Here is a 12,046-nt window from a genome sequence, read left to right as displayed (position 1 = left end):
AGAGTCTCCTAAAAATGTCCAGCAACACACACACAAAAATTGCTGGCTAAGCTTTTTTTTTTTTTTTTTGGAGAAAGCATTTATTGAGGGATGACAACGATTATTTACACAGGAAATGGAGGTGGCGTGTCACCAGTTACATACTTAAACACATTCTAAGAATGAAATAAGCAAAGGTTTTCTGATCAGATGTAAAAGTAAAGTGCTGCAAAAAGCAAAACTATAGATAGTTTAAAGGTTTAAGTGAATAGTATTAATTTGAGCTGCATTACGTTTTATGAGGCAGTTACTTGGACTGGAAACGCTCTCACTATGTTTCAGAAGGAAAGATTATTGTATTCTGTGTTAATAAACACATTGCAAACAATTTCACAGTTCACAAGGTTTCATCCGTAAGAACAAATCAGACTTTTTTGAGATTGGAGTTCTTATAAGAGGGTAGACGTCCACGTTGGTCTTGGCTGCTGTCAACATGCTGCACTAACTGATCTATAGAGCATTCTCTTTGTGTTGTGAAATCAGATTTTCCTAGTTTCCGGGCAGAAATACACCCACTAAAAGTTGCAGGCGGCTGAGGAGCCTCAAGGTAAATATCCAGTATGACTTCCATGCATATACACAGCAAAAAACTGTAAATATTTTAGGTATTAACTATTTATTTGCAGAACTGACAGTGTGCATGCCATTGGACTGGTGTCACATGAGAGGGCAACATACAGCTCTATGTGAGAGCATGCTCCTTAGGTGTTTTTGGTTTAAAATTGTAATATTTATAGTTGTCAGCGCCACAAAAACATTACAAATCATATTGCTTTTCATAATTGCAAGTAGAAAACCCCCCAACTTGGTCGTGATGTCGTTCACAACATTGTACCAAAAGAGTTAGCGACTTTTAAGCCTTTAAAATAACCTCATTCGAAAACTCCTGAACCATCCCTTTAAAAGCAGTTAAAAACCACACACAAAAAACAATGCGATTCAAAGAAACAAAAATCAAATCTAACGGTAATCTGTCATGAAAAGCTTCGACTAAACACAGAGCACACGCTCATTAGAGACGCCGCCGCCACCGAGCGGCTGAATGACTCGCAGCGTAATGGAGTCAGCTTTTAAAAGGCAGCCTCCTTGGCAGGGCTATAGGGTTGCACTGAGACCGTTTGTGATGTGCAATCCAAGAGAGACGGAGGAGGACAGGCAAGCAGTCATTATTTTCTCCACAATTACCTGAAGTCCTTGATAACGAGCGGGGGGGAAAAAAAAGCCATATAATTAGAAAAACACCAGCAACACCATTATTGTCAGGAGAACACAACAGTATAATGAAGCAATTATAAATGAGCAGCTTTGTGCTGTCATTAATTTCTGCTTTAAGGATGTGGAGATGAAGCGCGGTTAAACGTCAGAATGAGCAGAGAGGATGCTTACGTGGGTTAAACTGAGATGAAGCAATCTGGGGTGTGTGTGTGTGTGTGTGTGTGTGTGTGTGTGTGTGTGTGAGACCACAGACTGGTCAGGCCTGCAGAACTGCCAGTGATGAGTTCACAGAGTCCCGGCTCAGGCAGAAAGTCCTCTGGGGACACTTTAAACACGTTATAATAACCTCCTTTATGTCTGTGAGCCTGACGCTTTAACTTGGAAGCGTGTGTGTGTGTGTGTGTGTGTTTACGCACAGATGAGGACGTGCAGGTTCCACCGTGGCCACACACAGCTCAATACCAACATGCTGTGCTGATGTTGGGCTTTTTTTTTTTTCTTCTGGATTAAGTGTAAAAATGCTCAGCTGCTAATGAAAGTAATGAGGAAAATCCACATGCGGGGTCAGGAACTTGCCCTTTTCGCACATCATCGCAGAGATTGATCCATCCTTCACTTGATTCCGGCCTCACTCGAGAGATACCACGCTTGAAATCCGTGCATATTTTCAACTTTGAGATGCACGTCTTGCCCATGATGCAGCCGCACAATTAGCAAACATGTTGCATTTCATTTTAGAAACGCACCCCTCCCCCCCCCCAAAAAAAAAGAAAATCTGAGCGGATTAGACATGTGTCTTTTCTTAATGAGCCTCTTCCTCGCTCTTTGATTCCTGTACGTTTCAAGATGAGCAGAGACAAGCTGAAATCCCGCTTTTCCTCCTGATATCTCAGGCCTGCATCCAGATCAGCTCTTTGCCGCCTTCAAGGCATCAAAAAGTCAAAGAGAAACAGTGAAGAAGTGAGGACAGTCGCTGAGTGAGTGAGTGAAGTCATCCCACAATCCCCTCTGATAGTGAAACTCCAAAGCATTTCCTCCTCAGTTAGAAATGCCAGCTTATTAACACATAGCACGGCACACTTCATCATATTGTCTTGAGGTAGGCAATTGTATGGAAGGGGCAATTAGGACGGAGAAGCTGTGAGGTTGCCATTATTTTAGAATTTAATGACCACGCAATACGGCGCTAGATGTAGAAATGAGGGCTACAATATTACAATTATGCATAATCTGGCAGATCTTAGCGGCACCCCCCACACTCCTCTTCGTTGTGCCGTGAATAAATTTACATGGAAAATGCACCTCTGCCTAATTTATTCAGAAAAATTAGAATATACATTACAAATATTTCCACGGACGACATGTGCAACACGCAGTGTGGAATTTAATGACTTATTTTTTGTATCTGTGCTTATGGATTAGGTCAAGCAGAAACCCCCCCACCGCCCTCTGTTTTTAAGCACACACATAGCAGGGGGAAACAAGTATTGGAGGCATCCATTTTTTAAAGTAAATATATCAGAAATGGGACTACTGGCATGAAATTCATACCAGATCTCAATAATAACCTAAGTAATACACACATATAGAGAAAATCAAAAGACATGAAATTATGTTTGATTCTCCAGAGAATAAGGACTCAACACATGAAGAAAATAAATTGCAAAAAGACACAGAAAGCAAAGAAAATAGTATTGAGAAAGCAGGCCTGCTCCCTATCAGTGCAATTTAATATAGGCGGTTTGATTCCAAATTGATGGACAATATAAAGGTTTCTCAATACCAAGCAATCACACAAGAGGCAAAACATGCTGGTGACAGATGATTCCAGATGTACTTGATCTTCTAAGGGTGCCCCATAGAGCACCTTTGTAGCCATCATCTAGAAATGGAAAGAACATTATTTCACCATAAACGAGCCACAACCAAGTAATGCTTGCAAGATCAGAGAAAAGTTAGAAGGGTTGTCCAAAAGGAAAGGGGTATTAAAGAGAGTTTGAATGAACAGAGATAGTATTGTTTAAAACACACACACAAAAAAAGTTGTGCGTTAAGAGTCTTGGCATTTATGGATGCTCATTGCGCAAAACTCCTCTGCAGAAGGAAAAGAATGGAAATAGATTGTTTAAAGTTTGCTGCAGAACATCTATACGCGTCAGTGGGAGAAAGAAGTCTGGTCAGATGAGACAAAACTGAACACTTTTTGGAGGTGAAAACGCCACAAATAGACCATGGCAACAGGGAAGCTGAAGGTGGGAACGTCACGGTGTGGGACTGTTTGTCTGACAGGCTTGATATAACTAAAAACGACCAATGGAAAAATGTGCCAGAAAAGAATCTGGAGATAAAACAAAGGTGGATGTCTTTTTTTCTCTTCTTTTCTTGTTTTGGGAATTCAATGATCCTAAAAACACAACAAAGGAAAGTGAATGGATTTCAGAGAAAGTACATAAAGCTGCTAAAAAAGACCAAAATAATCACCTAACATGAATCCAGCTGAGAAGCCTGGAAAGAACCGAAGATCAGAGCACATAGATGAGCCCCCAAAACCTTCCATTGGATTAGATTAGATTAGATTAGATTAGATTAGAAAGCTGTTTGCATGGAAAAATGGACAAAAATCAAACCTGAGCAATGCAAACGACTTCATACAGTAGACATGTTGGAGCTGTCATCACCAAAAAGGGTTTCCTGCTAATTGTTGAATGAACTTCATCAAGCATGTTCAGTAGCTTTTTTTTCTGGGCAGTGTTACTTCATTGCACATTATTTATGAACTAATTTGTTTGGATTTCTCTGTAGATGTGGATTCCTTGAGTTGTTACCAGCGTGTGGTGTGAATTTAGCATCAACACCCTCGTTAGAAATGCGTTTACTTAGAAAAACAATGACATGTTCAGGACTCATTTTCACTGCTTCAAATGTATTTTGATATCTATTTTTAACTTTTTTTTTTTCTTTTTCTTTTTTTTTTACTCTAGCTGCTGTTCAATGAGGGGAAAAATAAAGCATTCTGCCCCATAACTTCAGGGACACAAAGAGGGGATCGGGAGCTGTGTGTGTGTGTGTCTCAGGATGCACGCTTATAGACTGTAAAAACCCAAGTGTGTGTGTGCCACTTAGTAGTGGCAAGATGCATGACACTGGACACAACCCAAAAGCAGGGATTATTGACATAGATGCTCCGCCATTAATAAGCCCGCCGCATCCTTTGTGTTTGGGGTCGCCAACGCTGCAGTTAACTATAACTTGTCAAGGCTGCTCCAGCCGCACAATGCGCACCTCATGCATCTCCTGTCAGCGGGCATAATTCCTGCATGCCGGTGCGCCGCTGATTTCTGCATAAGTGATGCGAGCCTTCGAGTAGAGTTAGGAGCACGAGTCTTTTGCCATTGAGAGATGTTCATCATTCTTGATCTAGCTCTGTCAAGACCTGGTGTTTTAGTGCCTCTCACGATTAGGCAGAATTGACAGGCCAAGAAGGCAAGTGAATAGCAAAAATGTGAGGAACCAAGGGGGTGTGGTGCAGGCTGGAGGGTGAAGTGGAGTGTGGCCGCCATTTAATCTGCAATTTATCAGTTTAGGCTGCACCATGTAACATCAGGGAGATTACATTCCAGAGAGAAGGAGCTCTATCTCTCCATCCCCTCCTCCTCCTCCTCCTCCTCCTCCTCGCCTATCTCCTCTCCCATGCCTCCTAATGTTGTCTGACGGCAGAATGCAGAGCACAAAGGGAGGACTGTCTTTATCGTCACCATTATTGTTTCTGAGTCCCCTAATTAATATATAGCATTGTGGGCCACTCCTTGAGTACGCAATGAGGTGCCAGTGAAAGAAAGATGGCACGGAGGAGCCTCGCTGCAGTTAGATGAGCTGCATTTTTTTATGGATGTCATAAAGAAAAGTTGGGCCATCTTGAGCAAGCACGGAGAAAAAAAAAAAAAAAAAAAAAAAGAAGAAAAAAAACGCCACACATACTCCGCCATGCGCAGCACATGACCTCTGACAACTCCAATCACTTTGGGCCAATAAATGCTTAATTGCCATTTTTCCATTGGAGTGCTTTATCGATGCCATCTCAGAAGTGATTAATATGAACTGTTAACTAGCTGTTGCGTTTAGCGCTGAGTAAAAGTGAGCCGGCGTGCAGGATATTGATAATTTCGTTCGCTTTTCTGACGATGGACTCTGACAGAATTGATGGAGATAAACAGCCCGTGTTAGATTTTATTTATTGTGTAGCAAATCGCTAAGTTCCAGCCGCATTTCTGATGGGATTACATGCTTCTTTATACCAACACAAATACTGATGCGCCTCAATAAATTACAACAGCATAGATAAGTTAATATAGTGCTGTAATTAAATTCAAAAGATGAAACTCATACTACATATAGATTCATTTCAGATAGAGATCCTGTGTATTTTAAGCATTTATTTCTGTTAATTCTGCTGACTATGGCTTAGAGCTAATGAAACCCTGAATTGAATATATCAGAATATCAGAATATTCGCAATAAAGAACTGGACTTTTAAGACAAAAATATTGGTCTACTGAGATGTATGTCCATACTCTGTAAAACTTGAAACTGAGTCCTTTTTATAAAAAAAATAAGTACATCGGTGCTACATGGCACTCTTGTGCATCTGAAAAGAGGATCTTTTCCATTGAAGAACAGGCGAGTCCTTGTTCTCCTTGGCTCAGACTGATGTTTCATGAGTGGCTTATCATAAGGAATGTGTCTGTTGTAGGCCTGTGTCCTGGATATATTTGGGCGTGGAGGCTCTTGAAGCTCGGACTCCAGCCATTGTCCACACCTGGAGAATCCCCACCAAACGTTTGAGTGAACCTTGCTCCACAATCCTTTCAAGACTACAATTATATTTGCCACATGGGTACAGTTTTTAAAACCGCTTTTCCTTCCACTAAACTTTCCATTGATATGTTTGGAGACCGCAGATGACTGAATGACTGCTTGCTGGAAAACCATCAAATAGGCAGTTTTCCCTGTGATCGTGTAGCCAATAACATTACATCTTTGTATTAAAAATCTTTTTACTTGGCTGATGTAGAGTGCGCGCGCACACACACCCACTCACACACATATTTCTTTTTGTTATATTTAAAGCATTTGAACAGGATCACAACCTCTTTTATTAAACACTGTTGGGAAGACACCGGCAGGAGTGCACAGCGCTCCGTTTTTTATCTCTTGGTCTGGAAGGGCAGAAACAGAAAGATGAAGACGTGGCTTACAGGAAGGAAGCCTGTGGCAGCCTGATATTAAAATGGTTCAGGAGTCAAGTAGAACAAGTCAAGCAGCTCGAGGGCAAACACAAGAGAAGGAAGAATAAGGAGGAAAAAGAACAGGTCATTCTTAAAAGCTAATGGACTGTCAATGGTCAAATTATATTATAGAATATAAGGTAAAACATGTTTGCTTGATAGTCAGAGTGTGCTGTCAGTCTTAAATGATCATTATTTAACTGAAACCACTGATGTGGGATAACAAAAAACCTCTTAACAAAACAGGAATTTTTCAGATTACTATTTACTATATCTTCTAGAATGAATGTTGCAGGAATGCAAAGAATATATATATATATATATATATATATATATATATATATATATATATATATATATATATATATATATATATATATATATATATCATATACACTGAAACTTGTTCTGTTTGCAGAGAACACGTATTTTGTTGAAAGAAGAATAGTCAAAGTGATAGGGAATATAAGATAAGAAACACACAAGTCATAATAAACCACCACTTCACTTGGAATAAATCAAGCAAAATATGGTATTTTGCTATGATAAAACTAACATTAAAATAAAGTTGCAATAATATTGGGAAGGTGACTGAAACCAAACCTAAATAGGAGGTCATATTGAACCACAGATTTAACTATAAGTCTCACATCCATCGTGTCTAAGCCCGGGGCAGCCAGATTCCAATTTGGTGAGAAATTGAATTTTATCTTTTCATAACTTTTAGGCCACGATCCTCAAAATTAACTAAATGAAATGCTTGAAATACATCACACAGTGTGTACTTTAAAAGTGACGATGATATACCATTTTGAAATAGAGCTAAGAAGGCGCACAATTATGATTCCCTCCGTTTTCTATTTTGTTTATTAAGACTGACATATTTCATAAAAAGTATTTACATCAGCTTTCTTTCTCCAAATGTTTTACAGGGAACACACAAACGCGTTGCTCTGTTGAGTTTTCTGAAATTTCAGGATCAAACTTAAGTCAGACAATGTACACAGCTAGAAGATGACAGTCTAACATTCAAAAGTTATTCTGTGATAAGTTGGGGCCACATAGTCAGAGGGGTTCAGAGGGATTTTAAAGGGCAGAGTGAGGATTGTTCAGAGGGTTTTTGTGTTTCTATCTCTAAGATCAAACTCTGAAATGGTTTAAATTGGCACATTAAATAATTAAGATTGCAATTGCAGCAAACTGTTGTTTTTTTTTGGTGAAACTGCTATTTTTTCTTTTCCTTGCTTATTATCAACCTTTGATTTTTTTTAGACCAATCACTTTATTATATTATATAATGTCTTGTCTATGTAACGTAACTAAATGTAACAGATTCAAATAAATTTATTTAAATTTAGTCTTTAAATAAAAATGTTGCTATCTGTAACTTCTAAAATATATTTATGTTATTTAAATGTCTTTGCTGAAAATTAACTACCCTTATGTAACTAATCTAAATTTCATGTAATCTGTTGCTTGTACTATTGCAAAAAACATTGCACTGGGTGCATTTTGAATCTTTTCTTTAGGTTGATGGTTTCTGTTTTATATTAAATGATGTAAGGTGAGGATATAAACAAGCTAGTGCAGTAAATTATTTAGGGATTGCTCTTTGCAAAGCAAACATCTGCATCCAAGGAATGATTTTCTAGATGTACCTAGAAGGACGTATGACCGGCTATACCAATCTGCACAGCCTCTCTGCGGCGACAGAGAGCCTGATCCACTCTGAAAGGGGGATTGAACTCTCACAAGATGAAGACATGACATCTTCAGCTTACTTGATGTCAATGATAGGACAGCTCACTTGCAGATCGGGCATGTTGCCAGCCAGCCAGCCACCCCTCCCTGGGTCCTGAACGCCGTCTTTCAACCGAGGCCAGGGACACAGATGACATCCGGGGGAAGCCCTATCACCTGTTGCTTAAGGACAGAAAAATCTAAATGGGTCACGGAGGGATGCTGGCCTTACAGTGTGCACGGCTAGCTAACGCAAGTGCATGCGTGTCCCTGTGTGTTTTCTAGAATATGTCAGGGCAACAGTGAGCTCAGCCCTGAATTCCACCCTATAGTGACAGAGATGATCAGCATCAGCAGCACATCTTCAGCCCAGATCATGCTCACAGTGAGGACCATGCCAGGCAGAAACACCACGGCAATCCGCAGACGGACTAAAAAATAAATAAAAGCAACGCAAGGCTGCCAACGCATTTCTGACACCTATTTTGAAAATATGCACATTAGTGTAACAGTATAGGCATTTCTGAAAGCGACAACAACGGAGGACATTCTGATGTAAACAAATAACAGCTTTATTGATTTACGTGCATCTGGACAAAGTGCATACATTACTGCTCTGTGGGGATATTTTTTATTTTTTTTCTCCTGATCAACACTTGACACTTGAATATAACAATATTGCCTAATTGCAACCTCGACAGAACGCACAGGCACAATCAGAGAACGCAGTAAACGGTGGAATTCACGGAAACCCACAAAAGGGGCTCGTGTTAGTCGTAGGGTACACCTGCGCTTGTCAAGGTACTCAAGAACACCGGGTAATTGGCTGTTGATTGCTGCCATTAACATGTGATGGCTAAGTGCATCTAATTCCTGTTCCATTTCCACGGTTCAGTTTAATGTCACCACCCACTCTTTCCCATCGGAGGTGATTAGCCGGGACTGTGAAAATTGTTCTTTTTCTAATGATATGAGCAAAATAAGAGAAAGGAAACACGTCGCTGCAATTGACACTTTTACCTAATTGATAATCATTTATGGTGAATAGAAATGGAAAAATTGAAGGAATGTAGATTCATTCCTTTGTTTGCCTTTTTTTTAATGCTACACATGGCTGTGCTTTAGTGCAGCAAACAATGAGTGTTTGCATTTGTTTTCTTTTCTAATGACTCATTACAGCAACCTTATGATAAAGCCCAGCCTTTTTTAGTAGGCACAACCCCCCCTTTTCAAAGCCTTTGTCTCTATAGTTTTAAGCTGAAATTATTAGAGTGAGAGAGAGTGGGGCTCTCTTTTACTATTTGCATCTCTTTCAATATCAGCACCTCTGGGCACAGAGACTTGGTATCCCTTTGAGTTTTAATCTTCTCGTCTGCCTGCATCCTCGCGGCTGTTTCATTTAAGTTTTAATATGTGTATTTGACATTTTGTTCATTTAGCCCCCTCTCCTCGTTCCCCCACATTTAATTTAATTGACGTGCTGCTGCCTTGTGTTGTTTTGTCCTGACCGAAGGTCTAGCCACTGTAGCAGCTGGATGTGTACCAGTGTCTCGCGCTCAACAACACGCAGTGCGTATACGTGCGTGCACGCAGCGCGCATAGGGGTGAGGAGAGGGCGCGCGCGCGGCGTGTCTTCTGAGGGCGCTTGACACGCAGCAGTGAATGGCACGCGGGCTTATGCATGAGCACAATTAATATTTTTTTTTCAGGTACATATATTGAAAAAAACCTTACTTACTGACTATACACTACTACTACTACTACTACTACTACTACTACTACTACTACTACTACTAATAATAATAATAATAATAATAATAGAACAAAGTAGGTTTCTATGCTGTTGTTTTTACCAGACAGTGGGTCCAAATGGTTTTAAATGTCAAGTCGTCGAGCTCCGTAGACTTCTTTGTCTGAGCGCCCCTCATAGCAGGACCCGCACAGCATCATCAGGAATGGTGCGTCTGCCATCTGCAGGCCACCGAGGGTAAGACACATTTTGGTACACCTAGCTCTCACATACAGGGGTTTCTCATTAAATTTCATTATCATTGAGTTATTTTTTTCCCCTTCATTAATTCAGTTCAAAAGTAAAACTCATAAAATGCATAGACACACATATAACTCAAGTATTTATTTCGGTCTATTTTATGATTTGCCTATATGGGTCACAGGTGATGAGAACCCAGCATGTTTCTCGGAAAATTAGAATATCAAAACAAAAATGTTAAATGTCCCAGGATCGCATGGAAAACTGCTGATACAACGGTTGCAGAGACACAGTCCACAAGAGAGAACCACAAAAGCTGATTGTTAAATAATCTGGCTGTTCCCTGTGTCTAACCACATCAACAGAAAGTTAAGCAGAAGGTAAAGGCACAGTAGAAAATGGTGGACAAGCAACTGGTAGCTGTAGCCTTGAGAATTTGGGGAAAATCCATCAGGCGTGGACTGTGGCTGGAGCCAGTGCTTCAAGAGCTATGATGCACATGAATATACATTTCATGGACTACAGCAAGAGCTTTGCTTGCATTAAGTCACCCTGTCAACAGCGTCTTCCCTGGAATAAAGAGGGAAAAGGACTGGGCTGTCCAACAGTGGTCCAGAGTACTCTTTTCAGAATAAAGTAAATTGTGGATTTCATTCAGAAATCAAGGTCCCAGAGTCTGGAGGAAGAGTGAAGAAGTCCAGAATCCACATTGCTTGAGGTGCAGTGATGAATTTGAGTCAGAGAGGATGTGTGGAGCCATGTCATTTCCTAGTATTGTCCCACTGTCCTTTTAAGAAGTCCAAAGTATATAATATATATCACCCTGTGTGTAATGATTCCAAATAAAGTTTCACTTTTTGAAAGTGATTAAAAATACTTTTAAATATATTTTAAATTGTTGAGAAATAGTGGAAATGCTCTAAAGTTCTTTTCGTGTGGCAACTCATAGGTAACATTCTCTTACTGGTACAAATTTTCTACGTTTTTCTCAGATTTTGCAAATCAAGTTACTTAAAACACGTGAGAGACAACGGCCAGCTTAATGATATTTGAGCTGTACCTTTAGCGCCTTTTTAACCCAAAGCGCTTCACACTACAGTCATTCACATGCTGCCAGTGGTGAGCTACATTGTAGCCACAGCTGCCCTGGGTCAGACTCAGAAGCGGGTCTGCCAGACAATCAGCACCACCAGCAGCAGGAAAAGCGGGTGAAGTTGCCCAGGGACACGACTGAGCCAGTCGGTGCGGGGGTTTGAACCGGCAACCCACAGATTACAGGATGAACTCCCAGCTCCAGCAACTCTATAGTCCCTACAGTATTACACAGTGCCCAAAGAACAAGATTTAATGTGTTGCAAACCCATCCACTATCTCTGCCTACTTATGCAGGATCTTGGGGGGTTGGTGCCTTTCTCCTGTGGTCATTGGGCGAGAACAGCGGCACAGCATGGACAGGTCGCCACTCAATCATGGCAAGCATTGCAAACCTTTTTAGTTAATTTTCTATCAATATACTCACTTGTTCATATTTCCCCTAGTTGAATGTATTAAAAATAATGGATATATTTAGCTATGTTATGGTGATGGTACTGAAACAGCAATTTCCCTCTGGGATTATTAAAGTATATCTGATTCTGAAAAAAGCCTAATATTGTCCGATCAGCAAAATTTTGGTATATAGGTTCTTGACAACTTGTACCTAGAGCATTTTGAGGTTTAGACTCATTGTTAAATCTTAATATGATCTAAACTTCTAGTTCTCGCATAGCAAAAATAC

General features: G+C 40.2%; 1 protein-coding gene across 1 annotated transcript in view; it reads right to left on the bottom strand.

Annotated features, from left to right (window-relative positions):
• The window catches only part of gapvd1 (GTPase activating protein and VPS9 domains 1), a 65,047-nt gene that overhangs the window by 3,682 nt on the left and 49,319 nt on the right, over positions 1-12,046 (bottom strand).

Source organism: Fundulus heteroclitus, chromosome 12 (assembly GCF_011125445.2).
Source record: "Fundulus heteroclitus isolate FHET01 chromosome 12, MU-UCD_Fhet_4.1, whole genome shotgun sequence".
Classification (NCBI taxonomy): domain Eukaryota; kingdom Metazoa; phylum Chordata; class Actinopteri; order Cyprinodontiformes; family Fundulidae; genus Fundulus; species Fundulus heteroclitus.
The sequence above is the reverse complement of the archived record's forward strand: the minus strand, read 5'-3'. Positions and strand labels throughout refer to the sequence as shown.